Source organism: Lagopus muta, chromosome 3, assembly GCF_023343835.1.
Source record: "Lagopus muta isolate bLagMut1 chromosome 3, bLagMut1 primary, whole genome shotgun sequence".
Taxonomy (NCBI): Eukaryota; Metazoa; Chordata; class Aves; order Galliformes; family Phasianidae; genus Lagopus; species Lagopus muta.
Window position 1 is genome coordinate 61595714 of NC_064435.1, and position 18388 is coordinate 61614101.

Genomic DNA, 18388 nt, shown 5'->3' on the forward strand with positions numbered 1-18388 from the left:
GTAAAGAGGTTTAACACCACAACACTGATTTTATAATCCAGATTCTTTCCTATTTCCTAGAAATAAGCAAACAAAAAACTGGCTAAAATAAGATTAAAACTTTCAGTATGCAGATTACTTCATATTCTAATGTGACTCAGTGGATATTACTGTATCATGGAAAAAAACAACTTCATGCATCTTCAAGTTTTGTCTTTTGCTACATATGATTTCCCCACAACACATCAAATATCAAAATGTAATATTACTTGGGTCGGAGCTATTCTGTTCTCCAGTTTAGAAAACCACCCTATTCTTTTTGAAAACCAGAGGAGACTCCTGTGATTCAGTTATAGTTGCAGTCCAAATTAGGTTTGTTGTCACATCTGCATAATGGCTCTTCACTGCTACTCTTCCCTTAGTAATAAAAATTCAGCTGTCTTCCTTTCTGCATGGCTCTGTGTCTATATTTACCATAGTACTGAACTGTATGCTTATTTGCTTTTAAATAATGCTCACAATGTACTAGAATCTACTCTAGACTATTCTTTCAGTTGTAGTAAGTTTGCAAGGACAAGTTATCCACTTTGAGTTTTGCGGACTATTATGTAATGTGAGAAAACTGGCTCTCTCCATTGTGGACAGGTTTTTTGGACATTGTCTTTTCAGACTCTCTTTTCTATCTAGTTGAAACAGGAAAATAACTAGGAGAATGTAAATGGACCTTATATGTATATACATATACACACACACATTTACTAACACACTTCTATGTGTTCTATGTCTACTTGTGGTGGTGATGATAGCAGGATTTTGCTCCTAAACAAGAAGATGCTGAAGGAAACTATTTTCAGGAATAAAACTACTGTTGCAAAGCAATTCAAACAAAAGACTCCTTCCAGAATTCACACTGAACTTATAGAGCATGAAAAGGAAGTTGTTGAAATCCTATTTTAAATGAAGCAAAGTAGGGTCTAGAGATTCTGAGATTCAAGCCATCTTTTTCATTTGAGTCAAATATTACCATCTGGAATACTCAGTCATCTTTTCCTGTCTGATGAGCTCTGTCTCACAGGGGACCCCAGAGGGAAGCATTCCCCTTCTTTACAGTACTTTGCTTGTTAAAATACAGATCCACTATGTGGGAGGCCTGAGCTCAAATTCCTACTTTGCCTGAGCAGGCCTCAGTTCACATTTCCTATGCCCCTGTGAAGTGCCTCAGCTACTCCAAATAGTGTATTCCAGGGAGTCTGCATATTTGTTATATGCTATTGCCTTTGCTACACCATGCTCAACATCATTAAACATCCACTGAGGCAGGAACAGAACATCCAATGGGTTAGGGTCCTTACAAGCAATAACTTATGTTTTCAACCATGTTCCAATGCATATTTAATTATTTATACAAAATGCAGTGATCAAGAAAACACTTTTGGCCTTCTTATTGACTGCTGCGTTCTGACAATCATTTGAAAGTGTAAAGCCAAGAACTGCCTGAAGAAGAGCTGGGGCAGGCATGCTAGGTTTATATGCAACATTAGCAGAAGAGCAGTGGAGAGGTTTTGACCCAAGCTTCTATTCTGTGTACTCTTACTGTGGCTTTTGTGAAACAGAAGAAAAAGAAGTTGCCCAGACTTTCTAGACAGACAGATAACACCCCATGAAGAGTAGGGGAACTGTAGGTGAGGTACCACATCCTAGGGTCCCCGTTATATCAACCCTTAAAACCTAAACCCCACTTTTCAAGAAACTAGAAATTACATATCTTCCTCAATTATGATCTTCAGCACTGAAATATGTTTGCTAAATACCATCATACTTGCATCAAGCTACAATTAATAAAATTATATTTAGAACTATAATTAGCTCTTAATCATTTAGTCACCACCTGCTGATAGCTGGTCATGATTTCAACATCTGAGTTAAGGCTGATGTTGTGTGAATTTGAAATATTTACATGCACATTAATAATCATATTCTTGGCATCTCAGACAATCTGCATGTAAATGCAGCAGAAAAAAAAAAAAATACATCTTTTCCAACAGAGATCCTCATTATCTGCTTCAATGGGAACATTTAATCATTTCTAAGACATTGGGGAAAACCTGTGAAAGTACAGACACTTTCCTTGAGTTTGTCCTGTTGTAGGATAGATGTAAACAGAACAAATCACTCATGTACTGTAGTGTCCGTGAACTGAGCAAAGCATCTGCACAGGGAAGCAGTGGCAAATTCAAATTGTGCGTCATCATAGAGCTCCCTTGAGTGCTTTCTAGCAAACAAAAAAGAAGAAACATATGTTCATGCAAAGCTGGAAACTGGTGGGAATGTGCAGCAGTCTATTAAGTGTATAAAGGTTGATTTGCTGATTTCTTTCTATAGTTAATTTCTCTACATCTCAGATTCTCTCACTGTATGTCTGACTGCATGAATTGATTTAGTGAATAACAGAGGGAATATTCATTGTGAGAAAATTACAATGTTTGATTGTTTGTGATGATTCTTGAAAATTTAAATTATTTTTTAGTGCTGTCAGCATAAGAGAATATGTCTTCACAGTTCACAGACAGGTGGCAATTTTTTTTTAATCCTAGTATAATTTCCTGGAGAAATATAAGAGAATACTCACCAAAATATTCCTTGAGAATTGAGTCTGGAAAAATTTCCGATTCCCACCAGAATCATACTAGCCAATACTGACACTTAGCTTGGTGGTGCTGTGATACAGATCCAATACAAACAACCCTAAAACACAGCTGATAGAGCTGTAACTCAAACTTCTCAGAATTAAGAAGAAGAAGAAAAAAAGGCAATACTTAAAAAACATTTCAGAAATTTTCCAACAGCTAGCTTTTATTTTTCCCATTGCAATTTGCAATGTACATATCAGTCAAGTCTTTCCCTGTGCCATAAGGCCTGAGGAATGTGAGGAAAAGTTGTCTTGAAGATGTGTTTGGTTTTGTTTCATGCCCACTTCTTCACACAGCTGAGCTTTTGTTCTTCGCCCATGTTCTCATTTGGTCCTCAAGCTAACCCTAGTGTTTTGAGCTATTACAACAGTATGGGCCCATTCACCTCATGTTTTATGTGAGGAAATACTAGAGCTATGCTCTTTCTCTGACAGACATATCTCTATGGACTCTTTCTAGCTCTTCCATATTAGTAGAACTGGCATAAAAAAGTAGCTGCATTGGGTCAATGAATCAGCCAAATGGCCAAGCTGTGCAAAATCTGCTAGCTGCAGCACAATCTTCCCTGGGATGTGCAAACTTTGGTGAAATTCAGGAATACATGAAAACCACCTGAACAAACTGAAGTGGTTTGTAAATGGTACAGTTCCTTGGAGGTAGCAAATAATAAAATGATTATTTCCTCTTTACAGTGTTTAAGAAGAAGCATATTGACCTTTTGATATATTAGAAACAAAGCAGAAAACAACGAAAACAACAAACACACACACCCAAAAAAATCCCATCAACAATAAATGCAGATCAATATATCAACAGTACTTAAATTTCTCTCAATGCACAGATTTTGAAAATACAGATTCTCATTTTACTTCTTAATTTCATGACTATTTTCTTTAATTCTCACGTTGTTTTCAACTGAGCAGCAGATTGCTTCACTTTATTTAAAGTGTATGATTTTAAATATATCGTACCATTCTCTTCCATGAGAAAATCCTCTAGAATAAAAAACAGAGTACTTTGGAACCATTAGCAGAAAACTGCTTAAAAACAAATGACCTGATTGGTATATAAAATGCATAATGTTAAAGCTATTTCCAAGTTAAATATTCTGTAGTGGCTTTATAAACAGTGTATACTAAAAAAATAATGGGATTGGTAATTGCTCAGTCATCTGCACAATATAAAAATTAAGTACTGACTTAACTGCACAAAAAATGTTATTGGGCTCTATATTGTTAAACCTAGCATCTTCTGCATGTTGTGACTGTTATTGTAGTACAAGGAGAAAACAAGCTGCCTTTAGAGAATCTCATACAGTGCTTTCCCACACGTCAGTTTCTTGGACAAGGCAATATTAATGTACAAGTGGTCATCTCCTTTCATATACTACTAATGTACTGGAAAGTCTTCCGCAGTCAATGCTTTCCTTTATGTCTTGGGACATCTCATGCTAGAACACTTCCCCACACAGAACAATATGGCCTTCTCTTGGAAAAGCCCTGTGGGCTGATCATTGTCAGGTTATGTTATGTTTTAACAGTAGACACTTCAATGCTAGTTTTTGTGCAGAGTTGTAGCAGGAACAAGAGGTCTAAACAAACAGAGGGGCCACTAGAGCCCTTTCATTTATCATCCTAACTTGACAGAAACCCCTATCTATTCCCTAGATTTCCTGAATTTTACAAATTTCTTTTAAAACATCTGCTTTTAAAAAGTAGCAACCCTTATTCTTGGCTGTTCTGCATAAGTATTTTCTTCCTTACTGTTTAGATAAGTCACTTTGAGAAATATAAAGGAAAATGTAAAATTAGAGATCACTTTTTGAAGGATTTTAGCATAGCTTAAACAAATATCATTAAAAATAATATTATTGATACTTGCACACCATCTATTATCCAAGGATTTTAATATGGTATGAAGGCATGAACTAATTAGTGCTCACATCACAACACCCCTGTGTATTAGTTAAGTATTATTATAGCAAATATTCACAGGAGGAAACAGATATAAAGAGAATATAAATGTTGCCTTTGTAACTCAGGGATTTGCAAAGGTAGGATTTAAGCCCAGTTCTCTTCCCAGTCTTCGTTAAAAACATTCGCTTCTTAATAACTGAAAGTGTAGTACAAGCCCATCTTAAACACTACTGCTCACAACAAGAGTTGTGCTCAATATTCAATTTTTATCAAATGCATGATCACAAAAAATCTTAGTGTAAGCCTGTTGAGGTTAGTAAGAGTTCACTAAAAAATTAGTTACAAGATTTTCCCACTGTCTGTATACCATCAACAATGGCAATACATTTTGAAAATATATCTTTTAGAGATCCAGATTGGGTTCACTGCTTTTCTTCACGAGGTTGAAGTGAAGTATTATTTCAGTATTCATCATTCAATATTCAGTGTTTCTGTATTTTGAATGAACTTTCCTCATGTGATCATAAAAAGACTTTTTCCCAGCACTGAGAAGAGAAAGATGTATCCTTAAGAAGTACTGGCAATATGTTAAAAGAAATGCAAAATATTTTCCACAGAAAAAGAACATGAAGACAGGACTCAATAGGAGAGATTTATTTAGAAGAACTACTTGGACATCTAGAAGAACTACATAGGAAATCTTTCTGTCACAATGGGATATGTTCACAATGGGATATGGTTTTCTTCACTTTTAGGAAGGTAGTGGTTTTTGTGGGTGATGCTTCTAAAAATGGGTAAGGGGAAATTTATGAGTCTGGAAGGAAGGTTTTTTATTTGGGGCATGAAAATATTCTGTATGTGTTAAGAGCAATGGTGTTTTGATGGGAAAATGATCAATTTCCTGAGAGTTTAGTAACAGATTTCTTTAGTTCAGAGAAGGATGATGTTGGGGAGTGTTAAAAACTTCAACGTATTTGTGAGAATTATGTGGGATTTAAACAAGTGTTGAATCTCTGAGATTAATGGGAAATTGGTGGCATCGAAAGAGAATTAAATGCATGTAGTCATGGGGTTGAGACCTGAGAGATTCAGAAAGATTGTATTGGGATGCACCATTTGAGTCATTGAGTTCATACCTTCACAATCTTAGGTAACTATGTGGTAGATATTTATATTAGATTTATTCACACATATTTATTCAATATCTATTCTGCTTCCTTCCACCTATCACCTTTCCCTGGACCAAAGGAAAATCAAGATCTTCAGTAAAAGTTAGAAATACACTATGACTTTGAAAAGAAACATAAGAGGTTGTGGTCATCTACAATATTAAGTCCCTGCATTAACACTGAAATAATTACATAAAACTCTCGAGTGAGCCTAGAAAGCTAGTACCATGCTCCCTAGTACAAAAATGTGTCAAGTTTAAGATAAAGAAATTATCCTTCTAGACTCAAACCAAGTGTTCCTCTTACCCAGAGCAGATGAGAAGGCTATAATAGTATAGCACTGAACATTAATTACCATGGAGCAGTAGAAACATTAGAATATCTCGGTATGACTTTTATTATGATCAGTTTGTAATGCTTCACAGAAAGAAAATTTCCTTCTAAAAAAAATAATTATTTGTCAAGATATGAAAATATTTTTTCTTTGCCTATCAGAGATGCAAAGCATACAATTATGTTTTAACAATGCAATGTATATAAAGAGCATTAGTTGTCATTTCAGATCTGTTGGTACACTGTATATCTAACAGCTCCTATCACAAGCCTAGTCTTTTTTTGTCTTTGTCTGATTTAAAATCTATTCCTCTTATCATCATCCTATATTTAATTTCCTACTCCAGTACACTATTTGAAAGATTATAAGTTTATTTGTTAATTTATTTGGATGGTTAGAAATTATCTAGTCAGCAAGCTATTTTTCTCCAATATATTACAATTTCACTTTGTTGATTGTAATTCTTTTACTTGAAAACTCCTGCTTCACTATTTGCCCTTAACTGCATTTCAGAGTTATTATAGCCACTCTAACCTTTTAATGATGCTAAAGAAGTCACTTTTAAAATCTACCTTAATAAAATAGCTACTTCATGTCCCTAACGAATCTTCTCTGTATTTCTGATTATATTTCCTCAATACATATAACTTGTCCCACATACAATCTTCCTAATAAATTCTTGTGATTGTCTTCCTTGATAGTACTAGTAACCGTGGTTGTTGCTAAATTAACCTGATTTAGTACATCCTGGGAACTCGCTGTTGTATCTCATCAAGACCCAAAGATTTTGGTATGTTCATGTTCCTCAGATGGTTGTGAACCTACTCTTCACCTACAGTAAGCGGACATTGTCCCCTGTTACACGTCTTCTGACTCAGTGATGTGTGCAAAGAGCAGTGAAGAGTAAGTGAAGACTGAAGCAGAAACTTGTTGAGTACCTCAGCCTTTTCCTTGTCTGCTGTTACCAGACTGCCTGTATTGTTCTCTAGGAGGCGTATGCCTTCTTGGACTTTCCCTTCCTGGTTGATGACTTGTAGAAGCTTTTCTTGTTCTTTTTTGCATACCTTGCCAAGTTCAGTTCCAGCTGATCCTTGGCCTTCCTGACCCCATCCCTGCACAGTCTAGCAGCATCCCTACATTCCTGCCAGGATACCTGTCCCTGCTTCTTATGCCTGCTCATTTTCTTCTAGCTCTCCAGCAGGTTCCAGTTCAACCATGTCTACCTCTTGCCTTCCTTAATTTCCAATTGATAAACTTCCAGTCATCAAAGATCTTGCTGTTTGGGTTCAAGTGCATGGCACTCTGATCCTGTTTCTGCCAGTCTGATCAATGAAGATATCTAATTCTTTTGTGGTATCTGTATGTTCTTGGTACTGGCAGCATATTATGTTGCCCCCAAGAATCCTAAACTGAATGGCAGTGACTAGTAAAGATATGTAATTCTTGCAGTTTGCAATGGATATTTTATGTATGCTTTAGAAGATCTAAAGAGTATGCCACTATGACAAAGTATTGCTGCACTTTTAAGTCAGGTGTAGTCTGGGCATAAGATGTGTAAAACTGCAAACAAATGAATAAAGGATAATAGTAAAATAATTTTTATTGGCAGCTGCACCTCGGTGAATACTTCTACTCTTTCAAAGGATTTTGAGCACAGATTCTGTGGATGGGATTTGAAAATCAGCAGGGGATCATTTGTAAGTTTTAGTCTTTTTGATCTCTGACCCAGTGGGCAAGGAAAGACGTGTCAGGAAAAACACTGTGTTTGAGGGGAGCAGCTAAGTACAAGACGCTTACTACCAGTTAGGCTGATCTAAATATTTTTTTAGGATTTCAGTTGACCAATATGTTGTCCTATTCATGCTGTTTAATGTGCAATAGGATTAAAGGCACACGTAATCTGAGCACGTATGAAACCCTTGAGACCCAGATGAACGGTATGCTGAGGCTTTTGGTTCAGAACCTGCCTGCCCAAAAAAGTACTAATTTGAGTATCAATCAAATGAGGCTGGGAACTGAGACAGTTGTGCTGGATATAGATTATACCAAATTTAAAGTCTTTTAGCTATAATAAAGCATATTTTCTCACTTGGAAAAAAATCAGAAAGAAGGACATCATAACAATATTTAGTGTTCAGCAGGGTTGAAACTCCATGGAGTGAAGATGGTTTCAAGACTGTCAGCATTTCCACCCTTCCCTCAGTGCTGATGTCCTACAAAAAAAAAAAAAAAAAAAAAAAAAAAAAAAAAAGCAAGTCTCCCAAGCCTCTCCTTATCCAGGAAAAGCTTCTGGGAGCTTATATAAAATGAAACACAGAGGATTTGAGAGATATAAAAAGTAAGGATAAGACAGATTGCAATATCTTTTCTTTGTAGTGCTTACTAAGAATACTAACAAGAGAAAATACTCATGAATACAAGGAAAGGGTTTTCAATACATTGGTGTATACAGAAGATTGGATTAAATTTAGTGCCTGGATTTAAAATTATGCAATCAAAAGAACAGATGTATGACTTTTATGTCCAATTTCAAATCTCGAGTTTTCCGAATGAAGAGAGTTGGTATGTTTTTCCTAGATTGGAGTTCTGCTTTTAAATGATTTCATCCTCTTTCTTGGTGATGGAAGTTCTCTCAATCATGTAATATCAGAACTTCTTGAATTTTCTGATTGTCATTTGTACGGAATAAATTTAGCCAAAAACATTGTAAAAGCATTTTATTTAAATAACGGGCAACACTAGCTATGAAACTATAGCATCTGGAGAGAAGAGAATGAACTTTACAAAATAAAATCAAGAACATTCCAAAGGATATAATGAAAATACATGATGCTTCCTAACTTTTTTCATTTTCCCTTAATGATGAACATTTCAGGTATATCCTAAGGCCAGCACCATTCTGCTGCCTTTCCTCAAATAAATTCTACAGAGGCATAGTTTGAGATATCAGATTCAAACATCACACTGTATTTTTTATCAGCAGCTTCATCTGGCTCCTCCCTCCCCATGCAAGGATGTTCAGAATTATTTCCCCGTCAGCCCATGACCTTTAGAGGGATATTAAATACATTGGTTTTTAATTGTTGTCTGAGGCCCAGGCACCGAAAAGTTACGTGGTGCTTTGATTAATTCATAGGCACTTAACAGTATCCACTGGCTCTAATTTATGGAACGCTTAACATTTATCACATTTGAATCCTTCCTTGGCTTTACCCTTTTATACTGGATGTGCAAAGCAGTCAAAAGCAAATTAAAAATGGGGCCCAAAAAGCAAAAGAGAGTACCATAGTTCGATATTTCGATTTCATAAAATCCCAGTCAAAACATTGCACAAATTAGAATGTGATATGAGAGGAAAGAACGGAAAGCATTTTATTAGCAATATGTCTCAGTCTCTAACTTGTAGTCATAAAAAGGCTATCAGTAATGAGAACTTCTAAAAAGAAAATAAAATAAATTGTCACTGTGGCATCAAAATAATTAAAGTCATTTCACTTTTTCTGACTATTTGCTTAGCAAAAATTTCATATTATCAGAAGGAGAACAACCGCAATTTAATAATTGCATTCTGTGTGAAGAGAAACTGATAGGCATAATACAATCTTCCTATTCAAATGCATAACAGGAATGTGAGTGCAGAACTTCCAGCATTATTCTTTTAGTTTCTAGAAAGCCCCAGCACAAATCAAAACAGTAACATATCAGCTCTGTACCTCGATACAACTCTTCAAATCCTCTCTCACAAATCTGGAAGGAAAAGGGTCTAAGGACACAATAAGGAGTATTTTTTACAGTGGTAGATTCCATCTGTTATTCTACGTATGTCTTACTTTAAATCCAGGAGACCTCAATTTTGTAATAGCTCTTTGAATTACAACTACAAAGCATAAAAGGAAGGAATTTCTGGTAGAAAAGGATTTTTTTCTTTTCCGTCTAGATGACAAGTTATCATTTGCACTTAGAAAATGTGAATCGCCCTTTGCAAAAAAATGGGCAAAAACTTGGAGTATCTCCATTCTAAACCTATACATAATAAACTGTATAATCTCCATGTTGCTTGTCTCTGCCAACTCTTAGGTTATAATCTTATCTAAAAGTTGGTGCTCCAGTGTGACATGGATACAGATAATTGTAGCATCTACTGGGGTTACAGGGAAAATGTAGTTAAATCTCTATGTTTTTTCTTTTTTCTTTTTTTTTTCCCCTATGTCCCACTCTGCTCTCCATGGATATAAAACATTTATCAAGTGTAATTTACTCTTATTTCACTAAAATGTGCTTAAAAACACTGCTCTTTGAAGATGTCCTATTGTCTGGAATGTCAAAATTATATAAAACAATGACTTGTACCTAAATATCTACCCTGATCAGAATAGATTTTCATCTCATTGAAACACATACAACAAGTGGTAACTAAAAGGCGATTTAACACTTTTTTTTTGGAACATCTCAGCCTGTAGCATCTATAAACTGCGCTACATATAATTTAGGAATGGTTATTGGAAATAATAATAGCAATGATATATGTGTAATACTGTTGATACAGGTAAAATAAACACATTTTTGCTATGGGTGCTTTATTCCTACATACGGTTTATGGCTATATATCGTTTTGCAGTAATATGTAAAAACTTTGGCAAACAGAATAAAGAAAAGAATATTTAAAAAAAAAAGTTCTTCAGAAGATAAACCTTTAAATTTTCTCTTTGTAATTGAGAAGCATTTCAGACTCTCATCATTTACTTGCTGAACTTAAAAATTTTTTCCTAAATACTACGCATTTGAAGTCAATTCTTATCCTAACTTATTTGAAATCTTCCATTACATTATTTTATTTACCTCTTCTTACATTTCCATGAAAATATGTGCTTCTTTGTCCTGAAATATATAAATTTTCATAGTCATTTAAATAAGAATTGTAATAAATAATAATAAAAACCTGTATCTTGGTGCTGAACTACTCTACATTGAGATGTTTTGTTTACATTACTTTCAAAATGGTATTGAAATAATTCTATTGCCATAAAAGCTACTAATGTATCCATTAGTGGATGGATAGAGGCATATTTGTAGACAAAAAAAATGACAAGCCAAGTTTTATAAATTAACAAAATCACAACTTTTCATAGCACCGTTTTCCAGCTATAAGGTATAACTTACGACTCAATACTTTATTTACACTTAAATATTTCATGCCTACAGAAACCACCAGAACATTGCATTTCATTTATTTTTTGTAGGTGCACCATCTCAAAAAATATCAGAAAAATAGGCATATATTATAATGTTCTGTGTCACAAAAATATCAAATTTTAGAGGAACAAGATTCCAGTGAACCCAAAGTTAAGATAACTTTTAATCGTAGAATAAGGTCAAATTTGAATATAGTTTCAAACAATAATCATTTTCTCTACTAACATATTTTCCCATTCATTAATTACATTACAGATTAAAACAATCAGTAGGGAAAAAATCCCATATAGTGTAAATTTGACTTTGTTTCTGTTTCCTATTTCAGTCTATAACTTTAGATATAATTAGTTACATTAAAGCTCTGAAGAATAAGGCTACCATTAACAATGATTTAGCAAATGCTTTCAAATTTTAGTCTTATACTACATAATTATACTTACATGAAATATAATTAATGAGGAAAACGTCTCAGATGTGTGGGCTAGGAAGGCAAATATAACTATCCTTTATTGTGCCTTCAAGGTTAGAATTATTATAGCACTTATAATTTTATTATAATTGCCCATAATGAGACTCCACACGCGTGATACAGTCTACATGCTTTTGACATTAGAAGTTTTCAAAATGCCTCATTAAGTATTTTACTCTATATTTATGTGGTTTCCCTACACCTCCCAGTTTTGGTGGCCATCTATCCAATGTAAAAGCACACAAACTTCTTTAAAAAATGCTACCATTAAAGATCGTAAAATGATTACAATAAATAGATATTAAGATGTCACAGCTGTATAACCTATTTCTTTTATGTACTCCCATGCTGAATTGTTTTATGACCTATCATAAACCTATTAAACTACTGGTAATAAAGGATTGTAATTAGTGATAAAACCTTGTTGCTTAGTGAGCCAAGACAGTCATCCTTACTTTGGATTTTATTGAAAGTAATCAAGATAAAACCTTCAGCAATGTCAAAGAACACTTTTAGAGAATAAGGTTGAGCTTTCGGTAGAGACTGACAATATTTAAGCTTTTCTGTAATTTGTGTTCTATTTTTCAGGCTGAGCTTGATTAACTCTATTCCCCTCTATCATTTTTCCCATTCCTCATGGCTCTACATAGAAGGGTGAGAAATATAGGATAAATGAAACCAAATAAGCTTGGAACACAGTTTGACTTCAGTGGTTTTCCATTTTGCTATTGTATTATGCATGTAAAATGCTGTCCACAACTTGTTTCTTGGCAGGATTCAACAAGGTCTATAGCAAAGCAGAAATCCTTAGAAGTGAGCTGTGGCTGAAATGGAGAAATCTAGTTAAGGAAAAAAAGCATGCAAGGCGCTGAACAAAATGTGTGACCTTTTCAGCTATCAAATCAAATTAACTTTTTTCCTAGTCATACTGGACTGAATGCAAACACAGCTTCCAGAGGCACAAAAGCCACTGCTTTAATCTGCGCTGTATCATCAAGTCCCTCTTAACATTTGTGTGTTGGCCTTCTAGAATACATTAATTTTGCCAGCATGTTCAGATGGTTGGTTCTTGATGTATCCTTGTGAAAGCTGACATTTTCAGTTTCCTTAATGTAAATTTTCTGTAGCTTAAACTCACAATTCTGGGTGGAGTAATTTTCTCAGGAAATAAGAAAATGCCATTTACTATTTTGGCATAGAAAGGAAACGAGTTCTATGTGGACATAGCACAGGAAAATATAACGCCAGAGATTAAACTCACAAATTTGTATTCCCATCTGTACTGCCATCTCTTCAGTATCTTGCACATCTTGAAAACTGGAAAAGGAGGGAGGTTGGAGGGGAAGAAGTCAAACAATAATCACTTTGTCTTTACAGTACTACTTTTTGCTCTGCAGTAAACTGGAAAGACAGAGCTCTAATCACTGAACAATTAACCCTCCACTAATTCCCCTGCAATCATGAAAAATAAAGAATATGTCAAAGGCACAAGAACAGGTATCTCCGCTCCAATTCTTCACAACATGGATTTATTTGTCCTAACTGGACTTTTAAACCTATTGAGCCTGGCTTTTCACTGCTCTGAATTGAGGAATAGGGAAACTATAGTAACCAATAATCTGTTTCACTTCAATGGAAACTATGTATCTTGGTGGATAACAAAGCCTGGGATAAACACTAAAAACCTCTAACAGGGTTTGCAGGAAAAGATGTGCACAACACAGGCATCTCAGCCGTGGGGTCACTTTTTAGCCAACCTTCACCTATAGGCAACAATTATTACGGTATTCCCCATTTGTTCCTCACTAAGTAAATTCTTCAGAGGTGCTTAATGGAGGCTGTCGCATCCATTAAAATTCACAGTACTCTGTGCAATTAACTCAGCTATATGCAGAGGTGTGTGTGGGCTAATCAGTTTTAACCAAATATACATTAAGATTATATACGTTAGGCTCCTTTCAAAGGGAAATGTCTTTAAGAAAAGCTGGTAAAACTTTATGGAATAATATTTGCAGTCAAGTAAATGGAATACACCTCAGCTTCATCCTCATAAGATTTTAAGTCTCTCATTTCAAAGGCAGCAGTGAAAAAGTATATTCAGTATTTCCCATGCAATTATAAACTGGAATTAAAACAAGCCTGCTATCCACTTATATGTCAATACAACCAAATAATTTTTCCTTACATAAGATCTATGTGAAATCAAGAGAACCAGAAACTGATCACTTCTGCAAGTAAATCAAAAAGGCTGTTCCTCTATTTTATTTTTTATCTTAAATGTATCCAGAGTTTTATGGCTAAATACTAAAGCACTAGCAGTTGGTCATGCTTTAAGCTACTAGAAGAAAGTTAAGCTTCCACGTTGGCTAGCTGAGATATCAGCTATAAGCTGACAAGTAATTAAACCAGCATATCTATAACAACTGTCATCTCTTATTTCTGTGCAACTTGGATGTAAACCAAAGGCAAGAAAGCCAAAAAAAAAAAAAAAAAAAAAAAAAAAAAAAGACTTCATATTACTGGGCAACTGCTGAGCATCTCCTGCTGAACAGTTTAGCAGACCTGGGCATTTAGAGGATTGTAGCAGAGATCAAAAGGGTCAGAGATCCCTTTACCAATTAACAGCAGGGAGAAGAACATCAAATAAGGTGTAAATTTTAGCTCTGCAGTTTTGAGTAAGCCAAGCATGAAATGCATTCTAATACTCTTGAGTAGCTGCAGCTTTGAGCCATCAGTGATGTCACTGGTGCACTAAAGGAAGCTTAATCGCACTTAGAGTGGCATGTAGCAATCCTGCTCAGCTAGGTGCTAAAGCCTGCTGCTTCTTGTCTCTTTTGATAACGCATGGGAATTGCTATCCCCGACGTGGCTGGCGAGAACAGAAAACACTCCACAAAAAGCAGGCTTTCTTTGGGGTTTTAGGCTTTCATTGCTCCAGGTCTTAAAGAGATAGCTACACAGTGTTTGTTTTCTCTCGTTAATTGTTTCAAATAAAGAAGGAAATAATTAATAAGGCCCGGTGTCAGTAATCAGCCTTTTGAGGCTTGAAGCCCTATTTAATCCAACTTTATGCAAATCGCCATGAGGGGAAAGCTGTTCTTACAGACATTTCTCTTTCTTCTCTTTCTTTTCGCCCCCACAGCCCCCCTTTTAAGTATTACAAAAGAATGCTATTGAGGCTTTTTGTGCACCCCCTTGACCGGCATATACTGCCCGGGATGTGCAATCTGACACAATAGCGTTGGGAAATTCCGAGCAGGCCGATAGCCGCGCTGCTCGAGAGAGAAGGAGGGAAGCTCCGGACGGAGGTGCTCCACCGAGCAGCGGCTCCAAGCGCCTGCGGGGCCGCTAACACCCCGGGGCCACCGCCGCGGGATCTCTCAGCCCCGCCGCCGGAGACCCGGTGCTGCGGTGGCACCTGTGAAGGTGCGGGGGGGAACCATCTCCATAAAAAAACAGCGTCAGCGGCACGGGAAGAGGAAACGAGCCCAAAGTTCGGTTCTGACGACGTAGCGCTGTAATGTGCATAGGGTGGGCTGAAGGTCAGAGAAAGATGCGTTAAGCTGTTTTTGAAGTGGCTTTGTGTGCAGATATTTAGTGTAGAAGGAAGCTGCGCATGGTTTCTCGCAGACATAGAGCAGAGTTTAAGCAGAAGGAGAAAAAAAAAAAAAAAAGAAAAAGATTGTATTTTATTTTTCTTACTATTCGGGAATTCAAATTATGTGAAAAATAATTCGAAGAGCAGTTCCTAAAGAAATAAATGTGGATGTTATGTTATTCTTTTGTTTATTTCAGCTAACAAAAGATTACCATGGGGACAATTACAGATTCATGATATGGGTACATTCACAGAATACATTAACGGCCCCGCTTCAGTGAGAAAATACAGTCACTATGTTTAAAAATGGGCTAAGAAAAATTCCCACAACTTAAATATGCGTTTTCATTTTATAGTTCTCAACTGTAACAAGTTCAAATCCTTAAAGCTCTGTCCCTAATGGAGTTCAGTTAAATATGCCTCATGTGAACTTAATAGTTCCACTTAGAAATTTATTCCAAAGCATCATATGCTACGTTTTACATACCTAAGTATTCCTAATTGCATATACCTAATTTGTTTAGGAAAAAACAGTAAAATCCCCTTCTCACTTCGGTTGCAAGAATGCAAGCACTTGGTTTTCTCAACATCATGAATACAACGAGATCTGAGAGACATCATATCCACAACAAAGAGTAGCTAGTGACCAGCTCAGAAACATTGTCTTTTGAACAACAAGTCAGTGCAGACAGAAGTAAATGACAGTTAATTACAAATTACATTCTGGTTGGGGCTGTGAAGGCCTCCTGGCTTGAATAATAATCAGGCCCTCGGGCACTCACCTGCCTGCAAACGAACATACGGAGACACAGGCTGGGGTGCTATACAAGTTTCAAAACAAGCTGCTAAACACAAAAGCTTATTGGATTACAGAGATTTAGGCAAAAGCATTCAGATCTCTGGCAGCAACTCTAGTACTAGGTTGAAGGGATTTCTAAAGGATGAATTGCCATTCACTGTAAATGTCTGAATGCTGTTGTTGGTTTCAGGGGAAGGAAATAAGTTTACTTGTTTTCTAACATGAGGAAAGTTATCCTGCTACAAATGCCCTTTAGGAAACACGATAGGAGAAAGTGTCTATTATGAAAAGGACATCTAATATTTATCCTAGTTAGAGAAATTACACATAATGTTTATGCTGTTTCTGTTCCATTCTTGCTATTCAACTAGCACTGCACGTGTTCTAAATGCACCCGATGTAAATACAAACAAATGAGAGGAAAATTACTTCCCAGGTTGAGGAAGTGCTTTTATCCAATATCTGCAACTGCTGAAATTTAGTCTGTTTACTGATGTATGTTACATTTTTTAAGGTTTGACTTTAATCCCATATATATGTAAAATATGACGTCTACATTAATTAATGTCAGAATTAGTGCATTGTAAAACCTGGACTTTTGTAATTCACTAAAGCAATTTTATTCATTTAGTTGAGCTAAGTGCGTATTGTTAGAGACAAAAGGCTCAACAGTTTGACACTGAGCTCATTACTTATGTTTAAAACATTCTGCAATTCAAGGCCACACCACAAGCAATAAAAAAGAAACCGGTGGGTTCAGTGATTAAAATTCAGACCACACAGTTCTCCTCAATAACTTTACATTTAAATCTGATTAAAACTTCAAAACAAAGCCATTTGATGTAGCAGCATAAGTGGGTGTGTAAGTATAAGAGTATGCGTCTTCAGCGCTCTTGAAGTGCGCACACAAGCTTTTGGTTGTTTTATTTTCTTTAAATCGGCAGTTGCCCCGTATCTTCTGCAGAGATTTTCCTCTTGGTAGACAATCATGATCGCGTGTTTTTTGAAACAGTTTTCTATTTAAGATGGAAATAATTCAGTAAATTTTTATACTCTTTATGACAAAGTGAAACATGCAGATAACGCATCATATTTATGCGCAGTGTGCAGAAGTAGATGCACACAGATAGGCACACATGCTGGTTGAAAAATGTAAATAGAATGGAATCTACACTGGATTTGAAGTGATTCTACATATTTCAGATTACAAATGCAGACTACAAAAGCCAAGAATAGTAAAAAGGTTACATACATGTGTGAACTTCTCAACAACTCTCTTCCATATCCAGTACCCAGGCAGAGATTATGACATCCTCTTCCAACACCAATTCCCCCACTGAAAATTTGGACTTGGAAATTGGAAATCAGAATATAAAAAATAATTAGAGTGAGCTGTTAACCTGTCTTCTGCAAATGGAGCAGCACCCCTGTGTGTCAGGAAAGACTTGTGATATTCCATTAACAGTTGAAAGAAGTTTTAGTGTGATCTGAAGAGGCCCAGCATGTTTCTCTCACACTTGTCTACCAAACATATTTGCCTGTTTGTGGATTGTATCTCCAGTATAACTTCGTGTCTTATTCCTACTGGTAGGCTCGTGGGGACAAGGTAGGAAAGCACTACGGAGCAAAATGCTGTATTTAGAAAGACTGTGGCAATACCTGTTATTCAGTTCTGGGTGAAGCAGATGTTTTCAGAAAAACAGATTTTTTGTTTAGTGCTTCTCTTCTGCATCTCATATGTCAGTACTCGTGTCCAAGCTGTGTTTAGAGTTCTTCCCCAGTTTAACCCAGAACAAGGTGGCACTGGGAAAAGGTTACAGCATCAGGCACTACATGCACTTTTCTGACTCCTGCACATCATGCACCTAGGGCTTGGTCTCATTTCTGCTATGGTATGTGGCAAAACTCTGTGTGATCTGTTCAGAACCAATCAGAATTACAGCCTGTGTTGCGTGTTCTTACTGGTACCGCTCAGCCAATGCAAAACTACTTTCAAAACATATCCAAAGCCTGGCCTGGTTCCTGCTTTATTTTCCTTTAATAATGCTACAAAGATAGCTGTGTCATTTCTTGTGTATGTTAAAGAGAAGACAAATCACAAGATGATGTTAACAATTCAAACTTTAGACTGCCTTGCTGATAAATTGTGAAGAATTCAGGAAAAAAACATCAGCGTCAATCCTGAAGTATTTTTATTTTCAGAATCAGGAGAAATCAAGTAAAGTCTTTAATATGCATCTA